Source organism: Dermochelys coriacea, chromosome 10 (genome assembly GCF_009764565.3).
Source record: "Dermochelys coriacea isolate rDerCor1 chromosome 10, rDerCor1.pri.v4, whole genome shotgun sequence".
Classification (NCBI taxonomy): Eukaryota; Metazoa; Chordata; order Testudines; family Dermochelyidae; genus Dermochelys; species Dermochelys coriacea.
In genome coordinates, this window is record NC_050077.1 from 7,726,778 (window position 1) to 7,738,411 (window position 11,634).

An 11,634-nucleotide genomic window follows, 5' to 3' on the forward strand; every position below is an offset into this window, starting at 1 on the left:
AGGGGAAATTGGTTTTATTCAGCCTGTTTAACCCTGTCTCTGGTTTGGTTTTTGTATCACTCGTTTAACTCAAACACCCAGCAAAATGATAGAAGAGACGTTTTTATTAAAGAGTCATATTCCCATGACCCTTCCATTAAAGACTAAAAAAATGGCCAACACACATCTGAGACCCACCCCCAGAAGGGTAAAGGTGCAGTGCCCAGGAGTAGCATCTCCTACTTCAAGCTGTATACACAGCAAAGGGCTGACAATTGTTCCCTCATGGTGGTGGAAACACTGCTCCCCCAGGAGATCAAAAGGAGCTGTGAAGTGTATCCCAGATGTCTATTAACAGGTTTCAGAGTAGCAGCCGTGTTAGTCTGTATTCGCAATAAAGAAAAGCAGTACTTGTGGCACCTTAGAGACTAACAAATTTATTTGAGCATAAGCTTTCGTGAGCTACAGCTCACTTCATCGGATGCATGGCGGAGGGGCGGAGTTAGAATCTTAGTGTAGTTCAGTGGGGGCGGAGTTAGAACCTGGGTGTGTTTCAGTGGCAGGGGGGCAGTGTTACCCCCGGGCTGATAAAGATTTTTCATGGCATTTGGGAGTGCAAAAGACCATTGTACTGCCAACATAGTTCAAAAGCGTTTTGTTAGCTCAAGGCAGAATTTCCAGACAGAATGTTTCTTGTTTATGTTAGAGATGGACAAAGCTCTGTGGTAGGAGTGGGCTTGGATCTGGTTCCTGTATTTAGATGAAACATTAGCCCCCTCTCACTCCAGAACCTCAGAAAGGCAGAAGCGTTCAGAGAGATGGTTCAGGTGTTGTTCCAGCTGGTTTATTTATATATGGCTATATCCCCATCTGTGCTGAATTACCAATCCTTTGAATTGATTTATTTGTGTCCTTATTGCCTCATTCTCAATCAGGCTCATTCTTGCTTTCCTTTATTTTTCCCATCCTTCCTTCTGAGCGGCTGTGTTAATCACCTGAGATGAGAGAAGCTGTCTGTTGTCATGGTGACTATCTCTGCTCTGTGCTTCCTGGTAAGTCACCTGCGGATGTTTGATTTGTGCTGAGTCCGCTTGGAGGCCAAAGTGCTAGGAAGTTTTTCTCAGTTAGAAAAGTTCAGTTGTTTAACTACATCTTTTCCCAGCCATCAGCAAAAGCTCCAGAGAGCCATTTAAATGGATCCAATCAAGAAAGCCAACAGGCCACTGGCATGGCCTCTGTGCTCATGGTTAGTGCATAGGGGTTAATGGCATTATTACTCTCATTTTAAAATGTGGATTTTTGGACCCAGGAAAGTGAGGGGTTATGTCTGGAGCCAGGCCAGGTGCAGACAGACACTGCAAGCCTCCTGCACACAGCTCTGCCAATGCCCCTCAATCCCAAGCCCCCCCCCAGCTCTGCATATATGCTTCCATCTCAACCTGCAGCCACCACCCTCCCACAGAGCTCTGCCAATGCTCCTGAACCCCAACCCACAGTCCTCCTGCTATTCCAGTCCTGCTTTCTCCTCACAGCTCTGCTAATGCCTGTCAAGCCTGACCCACGGCTCCCCTGTTGTTCCAAACCTGGGCCTTTTTGTGGTGTGGGCAAATAGCCGCTTGAGATTAGGCTGACATTAATAAGATCTGCCTAAAGTGCCCATCACCATGGTATCTGAGCTCTTACCACCTGTGACCTAAGAGAGGAGCTCTCCCTGGATGAAAGACTAGAGCCTGAGTCCATTATACCACCTTGGCCTCTAGCAAATGAATTTAGAGTAGAAATGGCATAATTTGGATTTGGGTCCACATTCTGAACACCCCCAAGTTTGCTTTGGACCTGGGCTGAGGGCTCAATCCACTCCACGGAGGAGGAGCTCCTGCAAGGTGTTTCCTGGACTCTGGGGGTGACCAAATCATAAGTAGTAAGAATGAAAGAGCAGGATTCAGAGCCAAGCAAGTGCATCCCCATCCAAGTTCACCGTGGAGGATAATGAGCCTTAATGAGCAGGCCACACTAATTGGTAAGTGATCCCAGAGCCCCCTGAGCATGAGGAGAGGGGGAAGATTAAGAGCCCAGGGGAAAAGCAGTGGCTCTGCGGCAGGCTTTGGATGAGTGGATGAGGCCAACTGTGCCAGTGAATCCCAGGTGGAGTGGAGGTGCAGCCATCAGCCCAGCATCCAGCTAAAATCAAGTGGTGGGATTAGCTGCGTGGGAAGAGATGAATTTCGTTTAACCCTTTCACACCAGCAGGTGCAGGGGTGTGAATGCTAGAAAGGAAGCAGACTTTCCTGCATGGACACCGGGGGTCTCCTTCTCCACCCCAGCTGAGCCAAGTGCAGCACAGGGACAAGGGTGGAAGGCAGGGAGAAGTTGCTTTATGGCCTCTCCCCCCGCAGGAGCCTAGCTGACCCCTGCTGTCAATCAGAGCAGCTCTAGGGCTGAGACTAGCCAGAGGAGAGCAGCTTTTTGGCACATGCCTACACCAGGGCATGCAAGGGGCTAGTAGCAACTGTACCAGCTGGGAAAGGGTGTATTGCCCATGCGGCTGATCTGTTGCCTGTTTGGCCCCTTTGTGCACCAGAGCAGCATAAAGAGGCTGTTGGGCCATGGAGAATTGGGCCTTGTAGCCTCCACCCCAGCTTTCTAGCTCAGCTCTGGGCTGCTGTTCTGATAGGTTAAAAAGAAAAATAAAGGCGCACAAGAGATGCAGATCACACCATTGCTGCAACCACTCTTCCTTCCCGACTCCACTGTGCCTGCCCCACAGTGCAAGATCTGGATCAGACCCTGATGTAAGGCCCAAGCTGGTGGTCACCTCCCTACTGCACTTGCTGAGTCCCCAGCGCAATGGCTGGCCTTTGCCAAGGAGAGTCACAGTGTTGGTAGGGCCAAGGTGCATTGAGAGAGCTTGGGCAGCCCCCAGTTGCATTGAGCCTGGGAAAAGGTGATGATCCCTGCTCCCCCTTCCCATTCCCCTGCTCCCCCTTCCCCCTTACTCATGACGTCCCCTTCTTTACATTGACATCTAACTGGAGGAGATGAAGGAGGAATTGAAAGGCTTGGCTTCCTCTTCCCAAGTGGGCTGTTACTCTTGCAGTGATTTTAGTACGGTATCAGCCCAGTGATCGCTGCAGTGCACTATGGGGGAAATGCTGCACCAGCAGAGGTGGAGTCCTTGCAATGAGTCTTTGCACTGAGATTGCTACAGTCTGTATCTGGGAGATGTTCAGGGGCAAGTTACAGCTCTCCCTACGCCATTCCCAGAGACCAGGGGCTAACTCCTGCTCCCAGCCAGCGGGCCAGCTCTCATGAAGTTAGGTTCACATGTCCAAACCTGTGCATTATTACTGAGCACATCAAAACTTATTGCAATGTGCTGCATTGGCAAGTTGCATTGCCATTGTTCACTGGACTGGACTGCACGGCGTTGACTGGCCGCATTGCAATGCCTTTTGGGCTGAGTGAAGTAGCAAAGAGACCATAAAATAAACATTTCTGTTCTATTGTAAAAACTGAAGCAAAGCTGAAAGCATCAGTAACCTAAGCTCAGGCAGCTGAAGGCCAAAATGAGTGCCAGCTTGTCATTTCCGCAGTGGTCTGATGTAAAGGAGCCCAGGTCCTCAGGAAATATTGTCACCTGCAATATTAATCTGGACAGTGCAAACTGCGGTATAGTGTAATGGCTCATGCTGCCACCTGCTGACAGAATCTGGAATAAGTCTGTTTTCCCCAGGGCATTCCTTCAGCATATTGCTTCCATGTGCAGTTTCTCTGGCCACTGTTACAGTTGTTCTTGAATGTCATGCAAACAAAGCAGAGGTGGTGCGATTTCTGTTGCCCAGTATTTCTGCTTGGTGAATCCAGCTTGTATGGCAGGAAGCAGGGAGGGCTGACAAACAGAGCTGGCATTTTCGGATGGGCTACTCTCCTGCCTAAGGAAATGGCTTGGACCACTGGAAGTGGTTACATCTGCTTTTCGCTGCTTGCAGTTTCGAGCCCTGTACCCGCCCCTCTCTGGCCTGCATTCGACAGCGAGAACAGTCAGAACTCACCATTTGCAATGCAGATTGCAGGTACGATTACGAGATGCTTAGCAAACAAAGCAATCCTTTGGAAAGGGGCTTTTAATCACCTGTATAATTGGGCCTGAACTGGCTGCATGTGTGTCAGTTGCAGCCTTCCATCCAGAACAAGGTGTGTTGGTAAAGTGCATTACTCAGACTCCCCTACACTCAGACAGGAGTCTGCTGCGTATCCCTGGACAACGCTGAGCTGCGGGCTGCAAAGCCTCCAATTCACCTAGCCCAGCCTCAGCACCCTGTACTGCACAGCCTAGCCCAGTCCCATGATCAAACAAGGGACAAGCATCCAATGAGGACTGAAAGTAACGCTGTGTCCTTCTGTATCCCTTCCACCTAAGGGTCCAAGAGCACTTAAACAACAATGAATTAGAACCCTCAAGCTCCCAGGGAAGGAGATACAAATGGGAAACAGACACAGAGAGAGGCTGTCACCTGCCCACGCCCACGGTCTTGTAGAGTCTCTTTAGCAGAGATGTTATGTTATCTGTCTCCACATCCTGTCAAGATGGTTTTTTTTTCAATGGTTGCATGGGGGCACCTCCTCTTCTGCCCCCAGGGATGTGTCTGGAGCCCTCTCAGAGACAAGAGGTCAAAGAATCAATGAAGAAATCTGTCCATTTATAAGGTGCCGATCACTCCAGCATCTTGATGCCAAGACGGTAATGGAGAAATAAGGCTCAACCAGAGAGGCCTTTCGTTAACAGCTACATGCAAGATTTGCAAAGATTTCTCGCTGGATTAGCTCAGGCCAGCTCCTACCTGTCCTGCCAATGGGAGGCTTGGTGCTAACAGACCATTGGAGGTCCCTTGTTTTGGGCAGCTGGGGGACTAGTTTTTTCCCAGTTGTCAAATGGGGCTAATTGTATGGGTTAAGAGCTGCCGAGCGGATGCCTCCTCCTGCCACCTGAAACACAACATTCCTGGATGGGTTGATGGCCGTGGGAATTGAACCTTGGACCTTAATGCCTGAGCCTGCACTGTCTGAGCTAAAACATCCAACTCCATTAGCCAAAGCTGCAGAATGCTCATTGACCTGTAGCTATGGCCCAGCCACATCTAGAGGGGGAGCAGAGCGCCCCAAAGAGTGGGTGTGGCATACAAGTGCACAATAAGGAATATTGGTCCTACAAAATCCAGGCTCTTCGCCTTGCTCTCAAGCGCCATCTATCGGCACCTAATCTATTAGCTAATAAACTACATATACACAGACCTCTCGTTTATGGAGCACTGTTATAATATTTATCTCCTCACGGCTGGGAAGAGCAGTCCCTGTTTGCATGGTGCTTTGAACATGCACTGTCAGTGTTGAGTGCTGGCCAGATCTAAATGTAACAAAGACACCCTGATTGCTAACAGGGACCATCAGTCCCCGAAACTAGGTCACTTGAGCTGATGTAGATCTTTTTAAACTGTGAGCTAGTAGAAGGTTGTTTCTGCCAGTGAGACCAGCCACTGGGGGAGACAAGATCACCACCACTCAGCCAGTGACACCCCTGAACTTTGGCGGCTCCCAGTACAGAGCTGAACCCGAATGTTGTTGCTGGATGCTTCCCATAGGGAGAAAGAGTCACTGGCATTCCCTCACAGACCAGGGTGGCACTGCCCCGCCCGCATGGGGAACTCTTGGGCTTTGACTAGTTAATTGGCTTTAATGTCTCTTCTTCCTCGGAGCCCAGAGGCCTGCTGTCTTTTGTGAGCTGTCATTGGAGAGAGATGGGTCAGCGGAGAAAAAAGAGCTGCTACAAATTAGACAGCAGTTGCTGTTCCGAAGCTCTTTAGCTGCTGATAAATGGAGCGGACACTGCAAGTGACTCCAGAGGAGCCAGTGAGGCTTTCAGATCGGGCATGTGTGTTGTGATTAGCTGATGGTGGGACGAAACCGGGTTTCATTTGTGTCCTCAGCCCTCAAACTCGCTGCGAAACAGACAGGAAGGGGTGAGACTGACTGGCTGGCAAGATCAGGCAGAGACGTACAGCAGTGATGAGGAGATCTTAATCAGAGACCATTGTAAATTCTCCTCTCAAATGGACTGGAATAAAGCTATTAAGCTAATATAACATCATGCAGGAAGGACGTGCTGTTGATGCAATCTCTAGGGAATCTCAGCCGGAATGAGGGGAAGAGGCCAAAGGTGATGAAGATCTAGCAATAGAACATGTCAGACAGCACATTTGGGGGGGGGGGGGGAAGGGAGGGTTGGGAAGGGAGGATGGTAGCACAATCTGAGGTGATGGAAGGACTGGGGGAAATGGCTAAGGACTCCGGGGTTCCATTCCCAGCTCTGCCACTGACTCACTGCACAACCCTGGGCAAGTCAGTTTAACTTTCTTTTCCAGCCTCGGTTTCTCCATCTCACACAGGGCGGGTTAGTTCACTAGTATTTTTAAAGCGCTTGGAGAGCCTCAGAGCTAGGGTGACCAGACATCAAGTGTGAAAAATCAGGACAGGCGGGGGGGTAAATAGGAGCCTATATAAGACAAAGCCCCAAATATCGGGACTGTCCCTATACAATCGGGACATCTGGTCACCCTACTCAGAGCTACTTTTCCTCTCCCCCCATCCGCTGATTTTCCCAGTCCATGGAGAAGCTGCTTAGGAGCAGGGCCAGATTTAGGGGCAGCCGGGCTTGGCTGGGAGGGGAGGGGGCGGCGCTGGGCTTCGGATGCTAGCGACAAAAGGAAAAAGAGAATGTTTGAAGTAACGTGTTTCAGGTGTGCAGTAGGTGGATTCATTTTTCACTAATCTCCTAGAATGTTCCAGGCCTTTGTAGAATCTCGTGGAACCTTCCAGACTTTGAGAACTACATTTTCCTCGAACCTTCTAGAATGTTGTCAGCCCTGCCCTTGTGGGTATATAAGGGGCGGGGCATCGCCAGTCAGTCTGATATGACAGGGATAAATCACGCATACAGATCATGCAGCTCAGTCGTGAAATGGGCTACAAATGCAACAAAAAATAAGGCATTCAAAAGTTTAACAGATGGGATGGGGGGGCGCCATTTGGTCTTGGGCCGGCCCTCCTTGGGACACTCAGGGAGACAGCTCGGCTTCCCCCGACCTGGTTACGGGGGACCTCCAAACCAATTCCCTTCTCCCTCAGCCCCCTCTGCTGTGCTGTCGAAGCCACCCTAGGGTGAGCCAATCCCTGCCCAATGGCTGCTGGGAATTCCCCCACGGCTAGGGGGTTACAGCCTGGAGATGGCGGAGGAAGGGCTGGCGGCATTCATGTTCCAAATGCCCCTTGGGCTGGGCCCCCTGCCCGCCTCTTGTTTGCCAATCACCAACTTTCGCACAGATGGGGCTTTGTTCACATTAACATATGGGGGATGGTCTGCTTTGAAGGCTGGGCTGGTGGTTCAGCCACTAGCCTGGGCCACAGGAGGCCTGCACTCAATTCCCAGCTTTGTGTGACTATGGGCAAGTGTCCCCAAGCTTAGGTTCCCCACTGTCCTCCCTCATGCTGGGCTGTGAGAGTAAAAGTACAGCTTGTGAGGCCCCCCGGACATTATGATTCATTATTTGCATTAGTCTAGAAGCCCCAGACAGAGCAGGGCCCCATTCTGCTAGGTGCACTACCAGCTCTAGTGTTGGGGGCCAGATAAGGCCTACGGTAGGTAGATTTGTGCAATGATGCATCTTGCAATGGAAAGAAGAGCTTTTGAGTGCCAGAAGAGGGATCCTAGCCTCCTGCTTAAAGAGTTTGTCATGAAACCCAGTAAGCCCTTTGGGGAGAGACTGCCTCTTTGTTCTGTTTGTACAGCTCCAAGCACAATAGGGTCCTGGCTCATGACTGGAGCGCCTATGGACTTCTGCAATATAAATAATCCACTCCAGGAACAGAAATGCTTCTGGGTCACGTAGGTGACCAAACAACATAGATTGTTTGAGGTGATCAACCACAAAGGTTAACTTTGGTTGATAAAAATCCCCCCCAGTTACAAAGGGAAAATAAATCCCTAAGAGACGTGCCCACGTGCTGAAGAAATTGGCTCTGTTTATCAGGTACCTGATTTGCAGCCAGCAATTTCTGGTGTTATCCATGATGGGGAAGAAGATATTTGCCAGGTCAGTGCTGCTTCTGGTTCCATGACTTCACCATGAGTTCACAGATCAGCTGCCAGCATTTCAGAGCTGATTTTGCCAGTTCCTTTCATGCTCTGGGGGTTGCGGTCCTGGTCAGAGCTGGGCAAGTAAAGGATTTTTTTGGTTCACTGGCAATTTCGAACAGTAAAACAAACAAAAACACGGTTTTGGGGCAGACTGAAATTGAAAATTTTTAATACTTTGGGCAAATCAAAAAGTAAAATAAAAATAATTCTGAATCAAATGGTTCATTACAAGAAAACGGAAACATTTCGTTGACTATTTTTCAAAATGGTTGAATTTTTGAAACAAAAATTTGTTTCAAACCAAATATTCTCAGTGTTTCCTTTTGAAAATGTTGAAACAAAAATGGTGTGTTTTTTTCTGAAGTTTTTCTTTTTAAACAATTCAGTGAGATCAACAAATATTCATAGAATATTTTGGTGCCAGAAAATCTGTTGCTGTTACACAAACATACTCACATCCTATCGAGTTTGTGCTTTTGCTTTGTATCATCCTTTTCTATTTCCAACTTCTACTTTCCCCCTGACTGCAGCGCTGTCTGGCATCATGTGACAAGAGTTATAGATCCCAGAAAGGATCTCTTTCTTCTAACACTGAACAAAGGAACTTTATTAGAAAAGTGTTATCCGTAAAGTTACTCTGCCTTTCCCTCTGCTTCTCTTTAGCGTTTCTTGGCTAGAACTATCTCAGCAGTTTGCTACACTTTTAAAGGAACACTACCACACATCCTCATGCAAAGAGGGGACTTTTGCTGGATCCACTATGATCCCTGAGTATTTCAGGAGTAACTGAGCTCTAGTGACTAATTTAAAATCACAGTGCTTTCCCTTTACACTTATAAACTAAAATATATACCAATCACTGAAATGCAACTACTTCTGGGGTGGAACATGGCAGCTACTTAGCACCAACACTACACAACAGTTTAGGACAGGAAATGAAGGTTACTGCATCCAACTGAAGTCCCAAGGGTAATTTTAGGTAGGCAGAACTAACCTCAAGCGGTCAGGACCTTAATTTGACAGATAGCGGGCCAAACTCAGAGCTGGTGTAAATGCAAGTGCAGCTCTACCAAAAACAGTAGATTTGCACCCATTTAAACTTGATCCACATTTGTCTCATTGTCACAACTATGTTTCCAAAGCCAGTGAAGGCTGTGGGCACCCAGGGTTAAAGTAGGAGCTCTCACTGTCAACATTTATACTGCTGCAGTGCATTGAGGCCTCAACCTGAGAATAAATGGCAGGGTCTCAAAGAGCGTACAAGGTTCTCCATCTGGCTGTGGTTCTATCCTCCCCCCCCCCTTTCCCTTACCACCACTGAGTCGCGGTGGCTGTTTTTTTCAGCCCTATCCTCATTTATGCACACATTAAAAGCCCAACCCAAAGGTTCCCTTTGGGCTGGTAACGATGCCGTACTCATTAGTGTCACTTAGGCAGCGTCTCAAGGGGAGATCACAGAGAGAGACCTGCAGTTGCTTCATTTCTGGGCTGTCCTGTCCCTCCGGTTTGCTATTTACTACACCCTGCGAGACACTTTCCCTGTTTCCCTCAGAAATTAATAGCCTTCAAGAAAACCACAGAGCTGTCCTGATGTTTGCCTGGTGAGTCAAGCTCTGAAGTGCACATCTGGGAAGTGGCAAATCCGGAGCAGGACAGGTCGTAAAAGAACATTGCAGTGATGCCTAGATAGCCCAATACAGTTGTTTGGCCCAGGAGGAGTGGAAAGGGGCATGTGCTGTGAAAAGCTGGTGAGAGCTGCTGTTGTACTGCCAAGGGGACATGATGAGTCGGGGAGGTTCTTAAATTAGCTCCATGATAGTGGAAGAACAAGCAGTCAGGGTCAGAAATAGCAGCTCCTCTCACCTCCTGTGGCATGAGCCTTTGAAAACGGCAAGAAGCCTTACACCATGATGTGCATGCAAATGAGCATGCAAATCCCTGTGCACCGTTCTCATGCACATGAGCATGGGCAAACACAAGGCTGGGGCCACAGGGCAAAAGTAGGACCCCCAGCTGATCAGGGGCACAGCTCCATCGATGGCAGCGAGGATGGAAGCTGTAATGAATGCAGGCCTTATCCCCATGGTCTTGCCTAAGCTGCTCTGAGCAGGCTGGGTCACAGATCTCAGAAGGAACAAACCCAGAGGACCTTTTCAAACTGGCTTTCTGTTAAAGCTTCAGGAAAGGTGGGGAGGGGGCTGAAGCTGTCGTGTTCCACAGCAGACCTAACCAGTCTGCTCCCCCTCACTCAGGGCAAGCGGCACCCGACACCTCGAGGAGCCCTGTAGACGGTGGTAGACTGCAGCCCTGAACTGGCTGAAACCTCCCACCAAATTCTGCGCTCAGCGGCTGATAGCTCAGCCCCGCTGAAGTCAGCAGTGTCGCTGTGTTGGGAGGGAGAGCCGTATTTGGCTGACACCGTGCAGGGCATTAACCAGCTGGCTTCTGTGTAGCACTTGGATGATGCCAACTGCACTTTAATGCTGCTGTTATGTGACGACCGTACCTGCAAAGCTCTGCAGTCAGCATGTCAATGGACAAGCTTGGGCTCTGTAGTCAGCAGCTGTAGCTCAAGACCACTGAGCTCGGCTTAGAGCCAACCCTTTGCAGATGGTAACGGCATTCAGTGTGATTTGGGGATGCTTATTAACGAAGGGACAAGACGCCCATGTTCCATCATGTGTTGGGGAGGGAGCAACTGACCTCCAGGGCCTTCCTGCCACGCGGCTGACAGCTTTGGCTGTTCCTCTCCTGATGCACAACAAGCCAGGCCCCAGCAGCCACAGTAGGTCTTTTCTGTCTATGGCCCCCGTCACTGGAGCACCTGATGGGTGGGTCACACAAGTCACGGACATGAAACCATTTGTGGCAGGTCTCCGGAGAGCCGGCTGCAGGATTCCTGCTTCCCAGCACAGGCTGCCTTGGGCAGCTCCTGGTTGCAGCTGGGATTTCCTGCCTGCCACTGGACATTCAGCTGCACCCAGCTAGTGCCCTGAGCCCTGGGGGCTCTAGTCTGCCCCTCAAGGTTAGCGTCTCCTCTCCATGTGTGTGCGCATTAGCACTAATGGGATGTAGGCATACACAGCAAGAGGAGGATGATCAGAGACATAAGACCTTTACTAGGAGCAGGAGAAGATACAGCCCCTGACACTAGCTGCGAGGCACACTCTCTGTAAACAGACCCTGGTCATTTCTGTATAATCTCTCCCTGCTGAGCTCCTGCCATTCTACACACAGGGCATTTTGTCAACAAACTCTTCAGTCCTGTTAATAACTACTGTCATCAATGGAACATTCACGAGCAACCCTACAATAACAAACCAGCGCACACCAGCCCAATGCTCACCAGCAACCCTACATCATTACACCACTTCATCATAAGCTTCCCTACCCTAAGCTACTGCCCAGAGGATGGGTTCTAGTCCAGTTCTGCCGCTGACTTGGTACGTGACCTTGGACAAGTT